The sequence below is a fragment of the Suricata suricatta genome, chromosome 1 (genome assembly GCF_006229205.1).
Source record: "Suricata suricatta isolate VVHF042 chromosome 1, meerkat_22Aug2017_6uvM2_HiC, whole genome shotgun sequence".
NCBI lineage: Eukaryota > Metazoa > Chordata > Mammalia > Carnivora > Herpestidae > Suricata > Suricata suricatta.
This window is the reverse complement of record NC_043700.1, coordinates 85,609,424-85,630,342: the sequence shown is the minus strand read 5'-3', so window position 1 is coordinate 85,630,342 and position 20,919 is coordinate 85,609,424.

The window sequence follows — 20,919 nt, the reverse complement described above, 5'->3', positions numbered from 1 at the left end:
AGGCAGAATGGGTTCTTTCTTAGTCAGTTTGATTATTTTATTTGTAGATTTTTCTTCAAATATCTATATAATTTTCCTCTTGCTTTCCTAAAGTTCACTGTATTTATATCTATGTATTCACACAATTTATCTTTTAATCATTTACTCATCCTAAGATTAGTTAAAATTTTCAAAAATGGAGTATAGAAAGTATTTAGAAAATGTATTCCCAGACTATCTCTTTAGTTTTAAAATGAATCATAATGATTTGGGGGCATTTTGAGCTCATATTGAAAATACTATTTAAACCTTTTGTAGAACTGTGAAAGGAAAATGAAATAAATTCGAGCAGTGAAGAGTCACACAAATATATCTATTTCTAAGTGATAATAATTATAATTATAATAATACCAATATTTCTTACAATCTGCTAAAGCAGTATTATGTATTCACTTATAATTATTGGGATTATTATTACTATGAGTAGTTAAAAATAATAGGAGCTCACATAGGCATTTAGATGTGGATGTAGTATTGCGGGTTCTTAAATGGTGTCAGAAGGTGGGACTAAGGGGTAAACTCATACACTGAAATACATTTCCTTGAGCAAATGAAAGAGTATTTTAGCATCCCTCATGTTCTGGCTCCTCAGCAGACTCATTCCCTCCTTGGCAAGACCAGGGAGTTCATGGTCTCACTGAACTTTGGGTCATAGTTTCACTGCAATTTCCCAGAACGTCCTCTAAGCTTCTGATTTCCTTGGAGGAGAAATAGCATACATCAGTAGTATAAAATAAAATAAAATAAATAAAATAAAATAATAAAATAAAATAAAATAAAATAAATTTTTGCTTAGGATGCCTCAGTCAGTTAAGTGTCTGACCCCCCCACTCCCCCCACCCCCCGCCATCCATTTGGCTTAGGTCATGATCTGACAGTTTGGAGATTAAGCTCTAGGTCTAGCTACCATTGATAGTGCAAAGTCAGCTTGGGATATTCTTTCTCCCTCTCTCTCTGCCCCTCCCCTGCTCATATGTGCAAGCCCCTTTCTCTCTCTCTCAAAATAAATCAACATTAAAATAAATTCCCCAAACGTCTCATCTATTTGTATTGCTCAAAAACCTCAAAGCAAGTAAGCTTTAGAATTGTTTGTTTAACTACTTAGAAACCACGTATGACTTCTTTTCTGCTTCATAGGGTCTAACAAATTTTAGAAATTATTTGCCTAGTAATCTCTTTTGAAAACTACCTAGGGAGTAAGATATTCCATGAAATTCTGACATGCTCATGTATTTACCATAGAATAAAAACATACAAACATATCGAAGAAAAGTACTTTAGTAAATTCCAATTTTTCAGTTAAAGATTTTAATTTTCCTTTCTAATCTTTGCTTATCTTTCATATTTCACTTCAATTTCAATACTACTTAAATCTACTATATATGGCCTGCTATATATTTTATGATCTATTGAAGATACCAAGCAATTTTCAAGCACCTATTTATAGAATTCTGTGCTATTCAATCTCATAGAATGTTCTCTTAGAAGATAGAAAGTTACCTTATTCAGAATGTGCTTACTGGTTTACATACTTAATAGAATATGGTGAAGCCATATGAATATAATATGGGGAGATGAAAATAATATGTCCAAAATTCCGACATAAATTGGATATTCCAATTTATTGTGCATGGTTTAAATTTTAGCACTAACCCTACTCTTTAAATTGTCATAAGAGGATAAAAAAATTTTGAATTAAAAGTTTTTTTTCAGGTGTCATGAAGAAAATTCTAGATATGTAAATAACAAGAATCAATTGTTCCAAACTGTCTTAAAAATCAAGCATATGGAGGTATCCCATGTTATTGTGTAAGAAGCAGACTAAGTTTGGGTGAAATTTTGCAACTTTTAAAATGTTTTTATAATACATTCTGTAAATAATTTAATTGTGAGACTAAAACAATCTGTTGCAATAGAAAAGAAAATAGCACTGTAATACATAAAAGTAAATTTTAAGTCTCCATTGGGAAATAGTCTGGTACATTTAAAACCACAATTTTGAAGGAAAGTAATTAAAATTGCAAATTTCCATACCTGAAACAATAATTTCTTTTAAAATCTCTACCTGGCATGATAACAGATGGTCATAGTCTTCTGTTCATTCAGTATTTATTTCAGCTACTAATTGTGGAGGTCCTATTGTGTTCCAGGTAATATGCTGAAGTCTGGGGATAAAGCAATGACCAAAATAATCTCCTTTAGCTATGCAGCCTGGGTTCTAATTTGTTCACATATATCGGTGACTCCTAACAACATTTATTTATCTACCCACGTAGATAATAGCAAATGTGTGTAATTTTATTTTTCCAAGAAGAAATTGGGTGAAGTGTATTTTTATATATTGCAGAAAAATAAGGTTACGTTTAAATAATGCTAGATAAATACACTTTAAAAATTACTCAACCTATATCTAGAGTGTGGTTTTTCAAAAGACATATTGAAATCTTGTAAGTTCATCAGCTGAATGTTCAGGTCAACATCCTCTCCATCTACAACTCTGTTTATCATAAATTTGAGCTGGAAAAATAAACTAGAAATAAGTAAATAATATAATTGGTAGGTAGGTAGATAAAGTTCCATATAAAATAAATACATTTAAATATACTTCTGTAATTTTTGATAACTCTTTTGTATATGCTTAACAAAAATATATCATTTATTTCAATCTACATTGACATTACTATACATATTTCAAATAACTTATGGATACAAAATTTTTAATAAATCAATCCAGTAATTATCTCAGTCATGCTTTAATCTTATTGACTTTAATATGAATCACATTGCTTTTGTGTCTGCATATCTAATTTGTTAATCTCATTCAATCAATTTTCCATCAATGTCAAAGTAATACAGTATCTATACTTACAAGTGTGCTTCTTCAATTCTCATGCCCAAATTCCTCATCTGTAATCGTCCTCAGGTAGTGATCATTGTGAACAAGTTGCTTCATCTTGGCTGCCCAGAATGTTCTCTTTACCTCTACTCTGCGCCCCTTCACCCTTCCTATCCACTCTACCAAGTAAACCATTTCTGGGTCTTTAGCTTTATCATATTTTTGCTTTTAAAAAATATGTATATGTATTTAAAATATATGTATTGCTAAAAGTTTTGTTTATCTTTATTGAAAGGATATGTATGTTTTACAATAGCAATATTATATTGCTATTAGTCATCTTCATTTTGCAATTAGTAGTAGTTCATTTATAATAATATTCTATTGTGTGACTTTGCCACAGTTCATATTCATCCTCCATATACAGAAATAAAGTGGATATTTTATGGCATTTGAGTTAAGATTAGGTTTTCAGAATTATGAATAGTACTGTCATAAACTTTCTCAATATATCCTGGTGAAGATGTCCAAGAGTATCTTTTAGGTTTACTTAAATATGAGTATATAAATATGGAATAAGAATGACCAACTCTATGGGGCACCTGGGTGGCTCAGTTGGTTAAGCACCCGGCTTTGGGTCAGGTCGTGATCTCACAGTTTGTGGGTTCAAGCCCCGCGTCGGCTCTGTACTGACAGCTAGCCCAGAGCCTGGAGCCTGCTTCAGATTCTGTATCTCCCTCTCTCTCTGACCCTCCCCTGCTTGCACTGTCTCTCTCTGTCTCTCAAAAATAAATATAAAACATAAAAAAAAAATAAAAAAAGAATGATTAACTCTATACAATATAAAGAATGGAGGCACCTGGGAGACTCAGTCCGCTGAGCATCAGGCTCTAATTTTAGCTCAGGTTATGATCCCAGGGTTGTAGAATCGAGACCCACATCGATCTCCCTGCTGAGTATGGAGTCTGTTTAAGATTTTCTCTTTCTCTCTCTCTGCCCCTCTTCCCCACTCACACACTCTCTCTTTCTCTAAAAAATAAAAAATGAGCAAATTATTAACAGCAGAAAATGCAGTAGAAAAAAAGATAATTTCATATGAGTGCCCAGGTATGAAGTGAATCCATAGTAAATCTGTTTCAGGAAATTACCTCCCACAACTGTCTAACAGGCAACAATTTATTTCTTAAAGTTTTCTCTGTCTTTCTCAATACTAAATATTGGATCTTGCCCACCCATCATCCTACCATTAGGTAGGATATCTACCACCTATGATAGATATCTAGAAGAGATTTCATTAGTTTTTTATTTAAAAAATATTTATATGTATATATGAGTGTCAGTATATATGTATATACATATATATTTATTTTTAAATTTTGTAATGCTTATTTATTTTTGAGAGAGAGAGAGAGAGAAAGAAAGAGTGTGAGTGGGAGAGGGACAGAAAGAGAGGGTAACACAGAATCAGAATCCAAACCAGACTGTAAGTTCTGCTCTGAGCTGTCAGCACAGAGCCTGACATGGGGCTTGAACTCACAGACTGCGAGATCATGACCTGAGTCAAAGCTGTGCACTTAACTGATTGAGCCACCCAGGTGCCTCAAACATAAATATTTAAAAGAGTTGATTTATGATGAGCAATATCAGTCTTAACCTGCTAATATAAACATCTAAATTATGGTTTAAAAATAACTTAAATGATGAATTGTCATTTTTACTCTCAAAGAGCAACTAATAAAATAATAACTTAAAGATAATGAAAAGCTATGCCACATTTTGTTAGAAAGTTCTAAGAATTATAAAATAATGTTATATATAAATTTTAAACAATGTATTAAGTACCATTTCTATTAACTAAAATGATTCTATTAACTAAAAGGACATTTTAATTTGATACTGAAAGAATCGGATTACTTGTCAGACAAAAGTGTGCCACATGATTGAAAGGAATAACTGCTTTGTGTTCAAATAGACCGGTTATTCAGCATCCATATGTAAGGCAACATTTTCTGAATCCACTACGGGACATTTTAATATATTTTTCAGGCTGTGATAAGTAATTATGGGGCTTAAATAAGGTAATATATGCAATCATAGTTGATGGTAGGCTATTTAAATAGTTATTTGTAGCTCTCATAAAGTTTTATTAACCGTATTAAAGCAATAACAAATTTTAATAAATCATTACAATTTCTTAGTACAAAATTTTTATTATATAATTTCTGTTGCTCAAATTTGGACTATAATAGCTTCTTAATTGATGTGACAATAAAAGTTTGGAAATGGAGCACGTGACAGGTTGTATTTTAAGAAACATTTCCAAGAGCCATTTTCCACTCTGAAACTTAAGTAAATTATAAAGAGCACAAAACAAACAAAAATAATCAGCACATGAAGCACTTATTTCAACTGAAAATTTGAAGAATAAATTGTAACTTGCAAATAAAAAGAACTAATTATAAGAATCGATACTGACATTGTGCAGAAAAAAATATAATATTCCTGGTCCGTAGCTATTATAGAAATAATCATTGACAATGGTTTATTTCTATATTTTAAATGTGAAGGCTTTAAAATGTTGAATTTAACTTACAGTTACTGTATCAGCTAGAAAATGGAATATATAATAAATATTTAAATAGAAGATATTTTATTTAACTATAAGTTATGCACCTGTTTTAGAACTGAGACAAGAACAGAAACACAGAGGTACACCGGAGGCAATTGAATGGAGTAGCTAAGAGCCCCAAGTCTGAAGGATAAAAGGAGAAAACGATGAGTTTATCAGATTTCAGAGGGACAAAGAAAAGCAGCATTCCTGGCTGGAGCTCAGGCTGCTGTGAGCCCTTTGAGGGAGTACAGGAAAGCTGATTGTAGGAATGCTGAAAGAAGCTAGAGGCAAGGACCAATAGATTGCTGAAGAGATTTGTTGTGGGACCAAGAGCAAGCAAATAAGGAGCAAGGCTCTCTGTTCTCCTTTCACCTTTCAACCACGCTAAATCCCCTGTGTTAGCACAATCTAACAAGAAGTCAGTGATCGAAGGAGACCTGTCATTTGCAGAATCTGAGCCTCCGCTCTCACAAAGCAGAGCAAAGGATGGAATTGGGATTTAGAAGCAATAGTTTCCTAAGCTGTAGTCTCATATAGGTTCCTAGTATATTTTTATAGTTTGTTTCCACTCAAATAAAGAAAAATTCATTGCTTTTAAGATTTGACCCTGATAGGTCCTTGAATTTTGACTCCTTCTGTCCTCATCTCTTCTCAATATTTCTTTTTCCTCTCCCCAGCCAAGTACCTTTACTATATTCCAGGCACATTACATTCCACAGCCTGTCATTCTCTTTCTCATATCGAAATATTTTCATGTCCTGGGTGCCCTGGATAACATTCTCTTCCCTCTTCTTCAGCTGGTAAACTGTTACATGTCCTTTAGGAGTCAGCCAAGATGTCATTATCTTTCTCTTTGAGTGATAGGTGCCCTTCTTACTGACTCTGATGGCACTCCTTGCTTACCTCTATTGAGGAACATAAAGCACAGCACAATAACGGACTCATTTTTAGCTATGTCAATAGACCATAAGCCGCTCGAGTGGAGAGACTATTTTCTGTTCCTCCTCATTTTGGAAAATAGGATGTGTTTAATATATATTTATGGGATTTTATTTGAAAAAGCTATAGGCACACCGTGACAGGGTTAATATGATTGCTGTGTTTGAGCACTAAATTTGATCATTGGCTTCATAGATGTGAAGAGGGGAAAGGGAAAGCAGCAAGATGAATTGAAGCAAGACTTTTCCCTTTACTGTGAAATGTGAAAAGAATACCAATGCATAAAAAGCCTTAAAAATGTGTTAGATTTCAATGGGCAAATTGATCTGCATGCAAAAGAGTATAAAAGCAAACACTGGATTATAATTAAAATGTATTATGAACATTTGTTGATTTACTGTCTGGTAGAACAAAACTATCATTTGGCAGCACCCAGAGCAACAAAACATAAAGGGTAGTCAACCAAAGGAGCTGATGAGAGAAAATTACCAGCTAATATTAAAGTATATTTTTGATCAAGTGACGGTTTGTTTGCATTTGGTTAAAAAAAATAGAAATAGTGGAGAAATGACAAAAAGGAAGAATAACAAAGAGCATTGGAAAGAAAGACATGAGGAAGTTTAAAAGAATGAAGAGCATATGAAAAAAGAATGAAATATCAAGGGAGAAGAAAAGGATGACTTGGCCTGTCCTGATGGGCCATACGTAACTTGTAAGAATGCCCAAGTCAGTTTAGATGAGACCCTGAGAAGCTCGGGAGCATCTGAATAGACACGTTATGTCTGATTTTACATAAATTCAACTTTATCCAGATTGCTTTTATGGGCAATATTAACTGTTAGAGTAATACTAGTTCTTAAACTATCTCATTCCTTTCTCGCAAATATAAAGGAATATAAAATTTAAACTGATGATATTCTTTTATCTTGATTTATAGCATCCATTTCTCATGTAAAATGATAGGCTTTATAATTGAGGAAATATGTTACGTCATTTTATTGACATAAGTCAGGTCATAAAAAAGCTCATTTTTGCTCCTATAACAAAGAGAAAGAAAAGTAAAATTTTGCATCAGATGAAGACTTTTAAAAACCAGGATGATAGACAAGTCCTGTTCCTTAGAGAATAAATGGGGATTGTTAGAGATAAGAACATTCTCAGGAACCTTGACCCTCTTTTTCTCTCTCACCTCTAATCCCAAACCGGCTATTTCACTTTCAAATATCCTGAGGCTAATTATTTTCCTGATTGATCTTCTTAAATGAGCTTTTCACAGCTTCATCTAAAGGACTTGTGCCCCTCCCTAAATCTTTTGTCAGACTTGCTTATATAAAGATTATCTCCCCAGAGGTGATTTTTAGATTTTTGTTAAATAGGTCTGCCTGAAACAAAATGGAGACCAAAACTCAAACCTTTTATGGGGTTGAAACCCAACATTATATTTATGTTATGAGGGTGTGTATTTCTGAGAATGCAAATGAATATGGATTTAGATTGCTGTAACAGCAAAGCCACATTACCTTAGGAATTAAGTCTTGATAACAACTAGGTTGTTCACGGATCTCCTTTGAAAATGAGCACATTTGCATTGGCATTTCTATACTAGTCACTAAATTAGTGGAATAACCTTCAGTGGCATAATGTACATTTGCCTTTCATGAACTTCAACTTTGAAATTCTATCATTAATACTTCAAGGCTGAGTTCAAAGAAAATATATAAAATTCCACTTTATGCCAAATTCTATTATACTTTTGCATAGTTTTAATTCTATACTTTATTAAATGTGGAAACTCTATTTCCAAAAAGTGTTTCACTGGTCATGTGTACAGTGTACATGATTTTCCAGACAAATGCTACGTGAGTTACGTTATGGAGATTCATTTCTTCTAAAAGTTAAATAAAGTGAAATATTTGCTCTTAGCCCCATACACCTAAGAATCAGGCTGACTCCATGGACTTGTGAACAGTGCAGATGCACAGGGCCCCATCGTCAAAAGAGCCCCATATTTGTGATTAAATGCTCTCTGTCCACTGTCTTGAAATTCTTCATTTTGCCTTTTGATTTCTTTATGTGAAGCTCAGTGAAATAATGAAGAGTACTCCAGGTCTTAGCAAGTGGGCTCATATTTTCCAATACCACATGTTGCCTTACCAGGATGTGTTATTCTTCATGCTTTTTCCCCAACCCTTAGTATCCCAGGATTTTCTTGACCTACTCCTCTTTTTTCTCCTGTCCCACCATTTCTGCCACCCTCCACCCCTTACATATTTGTGTAAGCAGAGGGGAAGAAAGGAGAAAGCCTGTACTCTGTTTTTTCCCTTTATTCCTTGCAGGGATTTGATGATGAGTAGAGGTAGGGATAAGGCCTGCACACACCATAGCATCTCAAGGAGGAGGCACTGGCCATTGCTAACCTGGCCTGGTAGTGCCACAGTATGTTTGATGAGCCTCTTGCCTACCTTTGATCAAGGTGTTGAGCATGGAGGTTGTAACCCTTGGAGGTCACCCTTCCACCATGTATTTAGGTGGTGAGTTGCTGGAGGTGGAGATTGATTTCATAGCCCTCAAGGGAGGCATTATGCATTAGTCTAGTGTCTGATAGGAGGGGAAATCTGGCAGTATGGGCACATGATCAGATCCTTTGAGACTCTGTGCTTGCCCTGAGTGTCCTACGACTGAAGAAGTATAGCATCAACAACAAATAAAAACTCTGATAAATGCTACAAATACACACTAAATGCTCCATCACTAATGATTACACACAGTAGATATCAGAATCCTGTGTAAAAGGCATACATTAAAAGATATATATATTATCAATGTCAGATTCATATCATGTAGAAATTTGATAGTAGATGTCAATAACCTGTGAAAGTTTGATTAGGAAAGTAGAACCAGTATCATTTCTATGTAATTTTTCACAATATAAAAATTATACATATTTAATATTTGAATGATTATAAAGATTAGACTTTATGTAGTTATAGGAGCTGGTAAAAAGTCTATGACAGGTTTTTACCTTTGTGCATGTTGGTGAGCCTGAAGCCTCAGTCCACAGGGCTGGCAGTTAGGGAAAATAAAGTTGGATGTAAAAAAAGGGAGAATTAGAACCCACAGGACAGTCTAAAACCTACAAGGACAAAGTGATTTTTTTAACTATGTCTAATATCAATGACATGGTTTGACCTGCAGAAGGGGTCCTTTATACAGAGTTACACCAGTACCCAACCTAGAACTTGATTTACCTAAAAGTAAGGTCAATTGTCTATAGACCTAACTGTTATCTCCTATGAACAAAGTGAGCCAGTACAACCACAGCATAGTGTAATGGCTGCTGCTCTGCTTCCAACTTAAAAATCTCCCACAATTTCTCTTGTGACCGCCCTGCACATGGAACCACAAAAGGGAAAAAATTGTAATTATGATTAAAGTTGAGTTAGTGCAAAGCCTTTATAGGTCCTATTGTTATTCTGTATCAAGCATATCAAAGTTATGAAATATTGGTAATTAGGGGCACCTGGGTGACTCAGTGATTTAAGCATCCGACTTCAGTTCAGATCATGATCTCATGATTTGTGAGTTTGAGCCCTGCATCAGTCTCTGTGCTGACAGCTGAGAGCCTGGGGCTGACTTCAGATTTTGTCTCTGTCTCTCTCTGCCCCTCCCCCACTTGTGCTCTGTCTCTCTCTCTCTCAAAAATAAATAAATGTAAAAAAATTAAAAAGAAAAGAAATATTGGTCATTAAGTGGATTTGATTAGAAAGATTGTTCTGTGTGTCTCATTTTTCTACCTCTCAACGGGAAGATATAAGGGGCACTAACTCTTAAACTAAATATTACTGAGAGAGACTTCAAATGGACCACTTTCTGAATTTGATATATAGTGGTGTGTTTGTGTGTGTGTGTGACTGAGTTAATCTAAGAGATGGTTACATAAGTCACATTTTAGAAAAATGAACATGATTTTCATCACTGAGTAAAAGTTGGTGTCAGGGAAATAACTGTACTACCTTATGACAGCAGGTCAAATACACATAAATCCTGGAGACCAGATGAGCAATCATAGTAGAAATGGAAAGAAATCTCATTTAAGATGACGTCTTAGTTTATGTTCCTGAAAAGAAAACTCTAGAATGAAGATTCTTGTTCAAGTGATTTATTGGTGGGGTATTTTCAGTAAAAAAGGAGTTGTATTAGTGTTCTATGCTGTGTAACAAATAACCACAAAATTAGAGTATTAAGACTATACCCATTTATTATCTCAGGTTCTGCAAGTCAGAAGTCTGGGCATAGCTTAGTTGGGTTCTCTGCTCAAGGTGTCAAAGGCTGAAATCAGATCCTGAATGTTAGTGTTGCATTTTTACAAAGCGCTGTTTATGTGCTGATCTCTTATTGCATCTTTTTTTAATAAAATTTGTTAATGTTTTTTATTTATTTTTGAGACAGAGAGAGACAGAGAATGAGGGGGAGGGGTAGAGAGAGAGGGAGACCAGAATCAGGAGCAAAGTCCAGGCTCTGAGCTGTCAGTACAGAGCCTGACGCTGGGCTCGAACCCATGAATGTGGAATCATGAACTGAGCCGAAGTCGGAGCATTAACCGACTGAGCCACCCAGGTGCCCCCCTTGTTGCATCTTTATGAGGACATTCTTTTGTACCCATATGTTTATCTATTAGATTCTGGATGGAGTAATATGTAGTAGTACCGGTTGATCCCATGTTTTGAAAGTACTGCTTCCTTTCCTTAGCTTTAATTTTTTCCCTCAGACCTAGCAGATATTATGCAAGATCCCATATCATAAGATCCTCATTACACCCGCAGTTGGTGGTGTTGGCTGAAATACTATGGAAAGGAAAAGCAAACCTATATTTTACCCTCATCAGTAGAAACTTCACCAGTTCTAGGGATCAAGGTGATTGATGTTAGGCACTTTTACAGACTGGTTGGCTGGTCTCCTCTAAGTTTGGCTTCATGGACTCAGTATTTGTCTTTATTGCTTGTAGGTCAGGAATGGCAATCACCAAATCAATTTTGGTCAAAAAGCTGATGCTTTTGAGCTCATGCATAGCTTCCAAACCTGCCACCATGGCAAGTCCACTCTAAAGAACCAAGGAAAAGCACAGGACACTACAACACTTAGAGGCTATGGGGTGTACCAAAGGAGGCCAAAGCTTAGGTAGAATTGGAATTGGCTAGCCAAAAACACTAACACTGCTTTTGTCTGGGAACTTATCATGGAGAGGTCCAACAAGAAAGTCTGTGAAAAAACTATGTACACTAACATGAGATAGATTATAATTTTTGAATAAGTCTTTGCTGAGAAGGGGGCATTGTGCATAGACTTAGATTATTCTCTTTTTTCTCTATGCTTCAACTTTAGAGATATCAGGAAATATGGTTAGTAAGTGAAAAAAAAAGGATATATTAATTTAAATTCAAACTAGGAGTTTTGATTATCAATCCTAGAAAACTTTACTTTCTAAATTGAGAATATATTTGCAATTTAAATTGTCTGTAGGTCTCTGAATTGCTTAGGAATGACCAGAAAGGATATGAGCATATGAGAGATATTATTCACTGTCAGGGGAAGCACTACAAACCATGTCCCATGAGTCTTGTTTAGTTCAAAATATCAACGACCTTAGGTATGTCCTGCAGACTAGAGGTTGGCAGCCGTCCTGCAAACAAACAGAAAACATAAGATGTAATTGTGTTTGTTAGGCAGAGCCTACACTGACACAGACCAAACACTATAAATTATGAAGCCAAGAGGTAGTCGACCACGATTCTACAGAACAGGTTATGATTTCAAGTTTCCCCTAGATCTCACCTCAAATAGGATTACTAAAGAGAAGCTAAAAAAAAAATTGGGGTGACCAGGTGGCTCAGTTAAGCATCTGACTTTGGCTCACATCATGATCTTGTAGTTTGTGGGTTCAAACATGATGTGGGGCTCCATGCTAACAATCTGGAGCCTGCTAGGGCTTGTCCGTCTCTTCTCTCTCTTCGCCCCATCCCTCTTGTGCGTGCGCTCTCTCTCTCAATAAATAAGAACTATAAAATTTTTTCTTAAAAAAATGGTTGTCATAGAGAACACTAACATTGGATTTTGTCAAAAAGCTTTGAGTCTTGTTTATATTTTAGGGAAAGGATGATGCAGGGGTCTCATTTTTCTTGTAAGCTCTCTTTCTCTCTCTCTCTTTTTTTCCTTCTGGTCAATAGGTGTGCAAGGGAATGATATTTGAAGCACAGTATATGAGGTTTCTAGACCTTTATAACTTCTGCCATTCACTATATACACTATTATCAATACATGACTTTTTTTAATACAAAGCTTTTAATTTGTTTTAATTAATTAATTAAATTTTTATTTATTTATTGCATTTATGTAATTTGTTTTATATTTTAAATTCATTTATGTTTTTATTTATATTCTTAAAACAGCCTGGATTCAAAGCACTTTGAAAAAAGGGGCTGCTTAGTAATAGTAACTTCAATAAGAAACAATAAATATACAATATTTTTCTTCAGTGTTTGTTTCAATTTTCTCATATTTTTTGCTTTGTAGTTTTTAAATGTTTTCCAATACTGCTTATATCTATCTCTTTTAAAATGGACTTTATGGTTTAAAGAAAACATTATTTAATATTTTTCATTTTGTCTCACATTTCTCAAATCTTTTTTTCATAGAATGTGTTATATAAATACCCAAGAAATGACTATGTGTTATATAAATACCCAAGACATGACTAATCAGTTGAGAGAAACGTAGTTTAATAATACACAAAGACTGACCTAAGATTTCTGAGGGCCGACTTTGTAATCCTGAACATAAACTGATAACAATGTCACAACTCATTACCCAAGAAAACAAATTATTTGAATAAGACCCTTATTCCCTCAAGAATTACAGCTCATATTTTTGAGTTAACCAAATTTAGTACAGGAAATTATTCATGGAGATAAAGTTGATTTGTGTGTGTGTGTGTTTAAAAGGTGAATATGATTAATATCCCTGACTATACTTTGGTTATGTAGTTAAATTAGAACATGTTTCTAGCAATTAATTCATAGTGTCATAAAAATAACTTTTACATCACCAATTTATGCCCTAAAGAGCAATAAAACACATGCAAACTCGTCTAAAGACTATTAATAATAAAAAGGCAAAAAAAAGGAAGGTAAATACTTAATTACATCTGTTGCCATGGAATAAGACTTCTGTGATAATTCCATCTTCTCTATTACCACTCACTTCATATTATAAACTCCTACACAAATGAATGTCTGTGTTTTCTTTTGCTAGGGATAGAGAAATAATACAAAATTATTTCATCATTGTACATATGCAATAAAAAGTGACCTTGATGGGCACCTCCGTGGCTCAGTTGGTTAAGCGGTGGACCTCAGCTCAGGTCATGATCTAGTGGTTTGTGGGTTTGAGCGCTGCATCAGGCTCTGTGCTGATGCTTAGAGCCTGCAGCCTGCTTCAGAGTCTGTGTCTCCTTCTCTCTCTGCCCCTCCCCTACTCATTCTCCCTCTCTCTGTCTCTCAAAAACAAACAAATATTGGAGACCTGGGTGGCTCAGTCGATTAAGCCTCTGACTTTGGCTCAGGTCATGATCTCACGGTTCCTGTGTTCAAGCCCCGCGTTAGACTGTGCTGACAGCTGTCTTCGGATTCTGTGTCTCCCTCTTTCTCTGACCCTCTCCTGCTCATGCTGTCTTTTCTCTCTCTCAAAAATAAATAATAAGAAAATTAAAAAATAAATAAATGTTAACAATATTTTTAAAAAGTGACTTTGAATAAAAATGTATGGTAATATTTTATAGACATAAAGGAGAAGTAATACCTAATACACTTATATGTTTTTATATTTGACATTGAGGTAAAACTTTTATTAAAATATTATTTTTCAAACTCATCATCAAAAATTGTTAATTTTTTTTTACTTTTCTACTGAATTACCTTTGTTATACCCCAAACCATTATTTATTTCTAATACTAATTAGTGTATTTGTGCATCCAGCTAAAAAATATTTTTCTTGATTGCTCTTTTATATTCATATTTTTGCTCTTTTGCATTTAGTTTTTGACAGAAAATCCAGAATATAAGGATTAATAATTCATAGCTACAAAATTCCATGATCTTTAATTCAAGTGTAAGGGATAAACACTATAATATAAGGAAATTATGCTAATTTATATGAAAATTATATCATATTTTATAGGATTTCAGATAGTAATAAATTTTTCATAGTGGGTTTATCAGTGAATATTTGAATCTGAAGATGCCCTTGAGTAAGACTTACAACAATGGAATAGATTTTACTAATTGGATATCAGGCATTCCCCATAGAACAGAAGATCAAGAGATCCAACTTGTTTGACCTTTATACTACATTTCAGAAAGTAGAAATTGACACTCACAAGATATTTGGATTAGATTTGTGTAGGTGTTTGAATTCAGAAAGAAAAGGATTTGTAAATACTCATATTGTATATATTATAACATTATATACTATATGTATTTTCATCTAAGTAAGAATATACAAAATAGATTTGGAAAGAAACAAGAGATGGAGGAAATATGGAGACTAATTTGAAATTTCAGATGATAGTAAGATTTTTATATTAATCACATAAGGATAGGAGGGGAGGGAAATCCTACTATAAAAGGAAGCATCTTCCTTGTGAAAATAAAAAGATTTTTAAAATGATAGAGGTACTTTATGATGAGGGGGTAAGATTATACTAGATTGTTTGAAATGTGAATGAAGATGATCAAAAATCTTTTTTCTATAATCAAATATAGTCTTTGTAAGTATATTTGTCTATGTATATGTTGTTTATGGGTCTTACATGTGTATGTTTGTGGTTATCTGTGATGTATGATGAAGATAAGTTTCTAGAGTGCTGGAAGTTGGGGTGCCTGGGTGGCTCAGTCAATTAAGTTTCTGACCCTTGATTTTGGCTTAGATCATGATCTCATGGTTTGTGAGGTTGAGCCTAGCACTAGGCTCTGTGCTCACAGCCTGCTTGAGATTCTCTGTCTGTCTGTGTCTCTCTCTCTGCCCCTCTCCCACTCATACTTGCTCTCTTTCTCTAAATAAATAAGTAAACTTAAAAAATAGCTAAACAAACTGAAATATCAAAAACTCTGAAAAATTAAAGAAATAAAGTCTGCTGAGAATAGATAATTGGTCCAAGTGGCAGGATTTAATGAAATTTTTGACAAATATGAGTACTCTTATGAAGGTATACAAAACTAAATACTGCTTTTTGGTCACTTCAAATAATGTGATATTTTTATAAACTGGTCTTTTCTTATAAGTTCATAATATTTAAAATGAATGTCAGCATACTGTATTCTCTCTACCTTTTTTGTGCAAACTTTCATGAGTTCCACCAGACCTCCTTTGCCGATTGGGATGTGACAGATAGAAAGAACTTCTGCATTCTCCCGCCAGCCCTCTCTATCAACCTGAGGAAAACCTGACTTTATATATTTATATAATGAGGTTCTTTAAATTTTCCTTTGAACACAAGGGTATGTGACTTAAAAATAAATAAGCAAATCAAAACTTTGAAAACTACTGCTGACAGTTTCTCTATAGTGAAGATGTGAAGCCCTCAAAAATATTAAGTAATAATCACCTAACAGTATTAGGTAAATGCCATCCATCCTGAAAGAGAAATGTTCAGGAAAGCACAATAATTTGGACCAAAAAAGCAGCAGAATAACTGAAAATTACTGTTATTGTAAAAAATGCCTGGCAGAATGATGTCAGACCATTCTTTCATCCTAACCCAGAAGCACTGGGGTGACCTTTTGCGGAAGGTTAGTACAAGGCTGAGGACCGTTCAGAGGCTCACTGCCCACCAAGATAATTGGTAGAACAGCCAATGCAGGTTCCTATCTTTGTGTGACTCATGTGACCTACTCCCAATGAAGCTATTATAATGCTCACAGAGCAGGTCACACAACCAAGCTGTTTTGTGTGCACATCACTTCAAAAAGGCACTTGCTCATAATTACTCTAGGGCACATAGGGTATGTCATATTACACAATTAAATCAAAGTAGTTTTGTAAAGTGACTTCTAAGCCTGCTTCTACTGAGGCCTAATTAAATATCAGTGACTTTACTAAGGAAATATCATAATACAAACATAGACTAGTGCTACCCATGAAGGTACTAAACAAGCCATTCCAGGCACACATGCAAACTAAAAAGTGAGGGTTTTCTTATTAATTGCCCTTAGTGCCTATTTTCAAGACATGTAAGGAATTCTTGCTTCTCTATATAATCTCCTCAGTCATGTTTTGTTTGGCATTAAAATTCTCCTTACAGATCTATCCAACTATAATTATTTTTATTTTACAACCCATCAGTGATGATTTCTGAATATTTTATCTTTTCTGTATCACTGATTTGGAATATTTAAATTAAGAATGTTAATTTCAGGGAAACTACAAACACATAAAATGAGAGAGAAAGTATTACCTTGGATAATCTCAAAGGACAAAGGATATCAATGCTGTTTCATTACCAGTGACTAAAAATTATATATGTGTGATTTAAGATTGTGTTGGCTGTGAGACATCAAATTGAAGCTTTTGAACTATGTAGTGTTTGGGTCACAGAGATAAACACATGTAAACATTAGAGATTGGTGTTATGGGGAATGCTGCTTTGATTATTTTAAGTTTATTTTTATAAACAAAGCATGCATATACACCAGTTTTTAATTTCAAGTTTTCACATTAAATATATCAGTTGCTATAATTTTTCCATTCATAATATTTAACACTACGTTTTTTTATCATACTATTTTCAAGTTTGAAAGCTCCTCTTTTTTTAAAATATTACCACTCAATGCTCTCTTATGAACATCTGTACTACCATCTCCTGGAAAGGTAAGTATATATCAGAAATCATACTCTTTTCTTTCCATCCATTCAAAAAAGAATACAACTAATATGAAAAAAATCAAAACTGTTATTTTTTTGATAATTAAAATCTACCAATTAACAACAGTAATTATTGTGTATATCTATTATACTAATAGCTATATCCACACATATGTGTACTGTATATCAACTGTATGTGTGCACAGATCATAAAATTTTAAATTAAATTTCATAATTACTTAGCATTTATTCACTAAATGTTTCATTTTTATACCACGAGTTTATTATTAGTTTTCAAATACTTTCTTAATGCAAAGTTCCAATGAAGTTTAGATATAGTGAATTAACTTTTTCTTCCACGTTTTATTTAAATTCAAGTTTATTAACATATAGTGTAGTATTGGTCTAAGGAGTAGAATTTAGTGATTCATCACTGACATATAACACAACAGTGCTCATGACAATTCCCTCCTTAATGGCCATCCCCCTTCTAGGCCCTTCCCCACCCACTTTCCTTCAGCAACCCACAATTGTTAAGTCTCTTATGGCTTGTTTCCTTCTGCTTTTATCTTATTTTATTTTTTCTTCCCTTTCCCTATGTTCATCTGTTTTGTTTCTTAACTTTCACATATGAGTGAAACCTATGATATTTGTCTTTCTCTGAATAATTTATTTTGCTTAACATAATACACTCTAGTTCCATCCACATCATTACGAAAGGCTAGATTTCATTCTTTCTGATGGCCTCATAATATTCTGTTGCATATAAAACCACATCTTCTTTATCCTTTCATCAGTTGATGGACATTTAGGCTCTTTCCATAATTTTGCTATTATTGATAGTGCTAACATAAACATTGGGCAGCAGGTGCCCCTACAAATCAGTGTTTTTCTATCCTTTGGGTATATGCCTAGAAGTGCAATTGCTGGGCAGAAGGTAGTTCTATTTTAAATTTTTGAGGATCCTCTATACTATTTTCCCATGTGGATGCACCAGTTTAAATTCCCACCAACCATGGAAGAGTGTTCCCCTTTCTTCACAAACTCACCAACACCTGTTGTCTTCTGAGTTGTTAATTTTGGCCATTCTGACAGTGGTGATATGGTAGATATGGTATCTCATTGTTGTTTTGATTCATATTTTCCTGATGATGAGTGATGTTGAAAATTTTTTCATATGTCTGTTAGTCATTGGTATGTCTTTGGAGAAAATTTCTGTTCATGTCTTCTGCCCTGTTCTTAACTGGATTACTTATTTTTTAGATATTGAGTCTGATAAGCTCAGACTTTGGATACTAGCTCTTTATCTGATTATGTCATTTGCAAATATCTTCTCCTATTCTGTAGGCTGCCTTTTAGGATTGCTGATTGGTTCCTTTGCAGTGCAGAAGATTTTTATCTTAATGAAGTTCCAATAGTTCATTTGTGCTTTTGTTTTTTGTGCCTCAGAAATGTGTATAGTAAGAAGTTACTATGGCTGAGGTCAAATAGGTTACTGCCTGTGTTCTCTAGGAATTTGATGGTTTCCTGTCTCACATTAGATCTTTCATCATTTCAAACTTATTTTTTGTGTATGGTGGAAGAAAGTGGTCCGGGGTCATTCTTCTGCATGTCACTCTTCATTTTTCCCAGCACCATTTGTTGAAGATACTGTTTGTTTCCATTGGATATTCTTTCCTTCTCTGTAGATTAGTTGACACATAGTTGTGGGTCTATTTCTGGGTTCTCTATTCTGTTCCATTGAGCTATGTGTCTGTTTTTGTGCTAGTACCATGCTGTCTTTATGTTTACAGCTTTGCAATACAGCTTGATGTCCAGAATTTTGATGCACCTTGCTTTACTTTGACTTATAATAGTACTTTGACTATTTGGAATCTTTCTGGTTCTATACAAATTTTAGAATTGTTTGTTCTACCTCTGTGAAAAATGCCTGGGATTGCCTTGAATGTGGAGATTTATTTGGATAGTATGGGCATTTTAATAATATATGTTTTTTCCAATCCATCAGCATGGATCATTTTTCCATTTCCTTGCATCTTCTTCAATTTCTTTTGTAAGAGTTATATCATTTTCAGAATACAGCCCTTTTACCTTTTTGGTTAGGTTTATTTCTAGGAATCTTCCGGGTTTAAGTGTAATTAAAATGGAGTTAGTTCATTGATTTCCCTTTCTACTGCTTCATTATTGGTATATAGAAACACAACAGATTTCTGTACCTTGATTTATACCTTATGACTTTGCTGAATTGCTAAATATCAGTTCTAGCAATGTGTTTTCTTTCAGGTTTTCTACATAGAATATACCATGTGCAAATAGCAAAACTTTGATCTCTTCCTTTTATTTGTTTTTGTTTGTTTGTTTGTTTGTTTTTGTATAAGATTTGAGGCTGGGGCTGTTCAATATCATGTTGAACAACAATGATGAGAGTGGACATCCCTGTCATCTTCCTAACCTTAGGGGAAAAGCTCTCAGTTTTTTGCTATTGAGTATGATATTAGTTGTGAGTCTTTTGTATGGGTATTATAATTGAGGAATATTTCTTCTCTCCCTACTTTCTTAAGGATGTTCTGTTTAGTCAGATGCTTTTTCTGCATCTATTTAGAGGATCATGTGGTTCTTATCCTTTCTCTTATTAATGTGGTGTATCACATTGATTGATTTGCAGATATTGATCCACCTCTGCAGCCCAGGAATAAATCCCACTTGATTGTGGTGAGTAATTCTTTCAAAGTACTACTGGATTTGATGTAATAATATCTTGTTGAGAATTTTTGTATCCATGTTCATCAGAGATATTGGTCTGTAATTATCTATGTTAGTGGTGTCTTTGTCTGGTTTAAGAAACAAGATAATGATGGCCTCATAGAAATAATTTGGGCATTTTCCCTCCATTTCTATTTTTTTTAACAGTTTCAGGAGAATAAATATTAATTCTTTCTTAAATGTTTGGTAGAATTCCCCTGGGAAGCCATCTAGCCTTGGACTCTGTTGGGAGACCTTTGATTACTGATTCAATCTTTGCTGGTTATCAGTCTGTTCAAATTTTCTATTTCTGCCTGTTTCAGTTTTGGTAGTTTATATGTTTCTAGGAATTTATTCATTTCTCCTGGATTGCCCAGTTTGTTAACATATAATTGCTCATAATATTTTCTTATAATTGTTTTTATTTCTGCAATGGTTGTGATCTCTCTTCTTTCATTCTTTTATATATTTGGGTGTTTTTCTTCTCTTTGTGATAAGTCTGGCTAGGGGGTTATCAATTTTGTTAATTCCTCAAAAAACCAACTCCTAGTTTTGTTGACCTGTTCTATGAGGATGTTTTGTTTTGTTTTGTTTTTGTTTGTTTTGCTTTGTTTTGTTTTTGTTTCCATATCATGCATTTCTGCTCTCATCTTTACTTTTTCCTTTCTTTTGCTGGGCTGGGGCTTTATTTGCTATTATGTCTCTAGCTCCTTTAACGTGTAAGCTTAGGTTGTGTATTTGAGATATTTCTTGCTTCCTGACAGGACCTGTTTGGCTGTTTACTTCCCTCTTATGACCACCTTTGGTGAATCCCAAAGATTTTAGAATGTTGTCTTT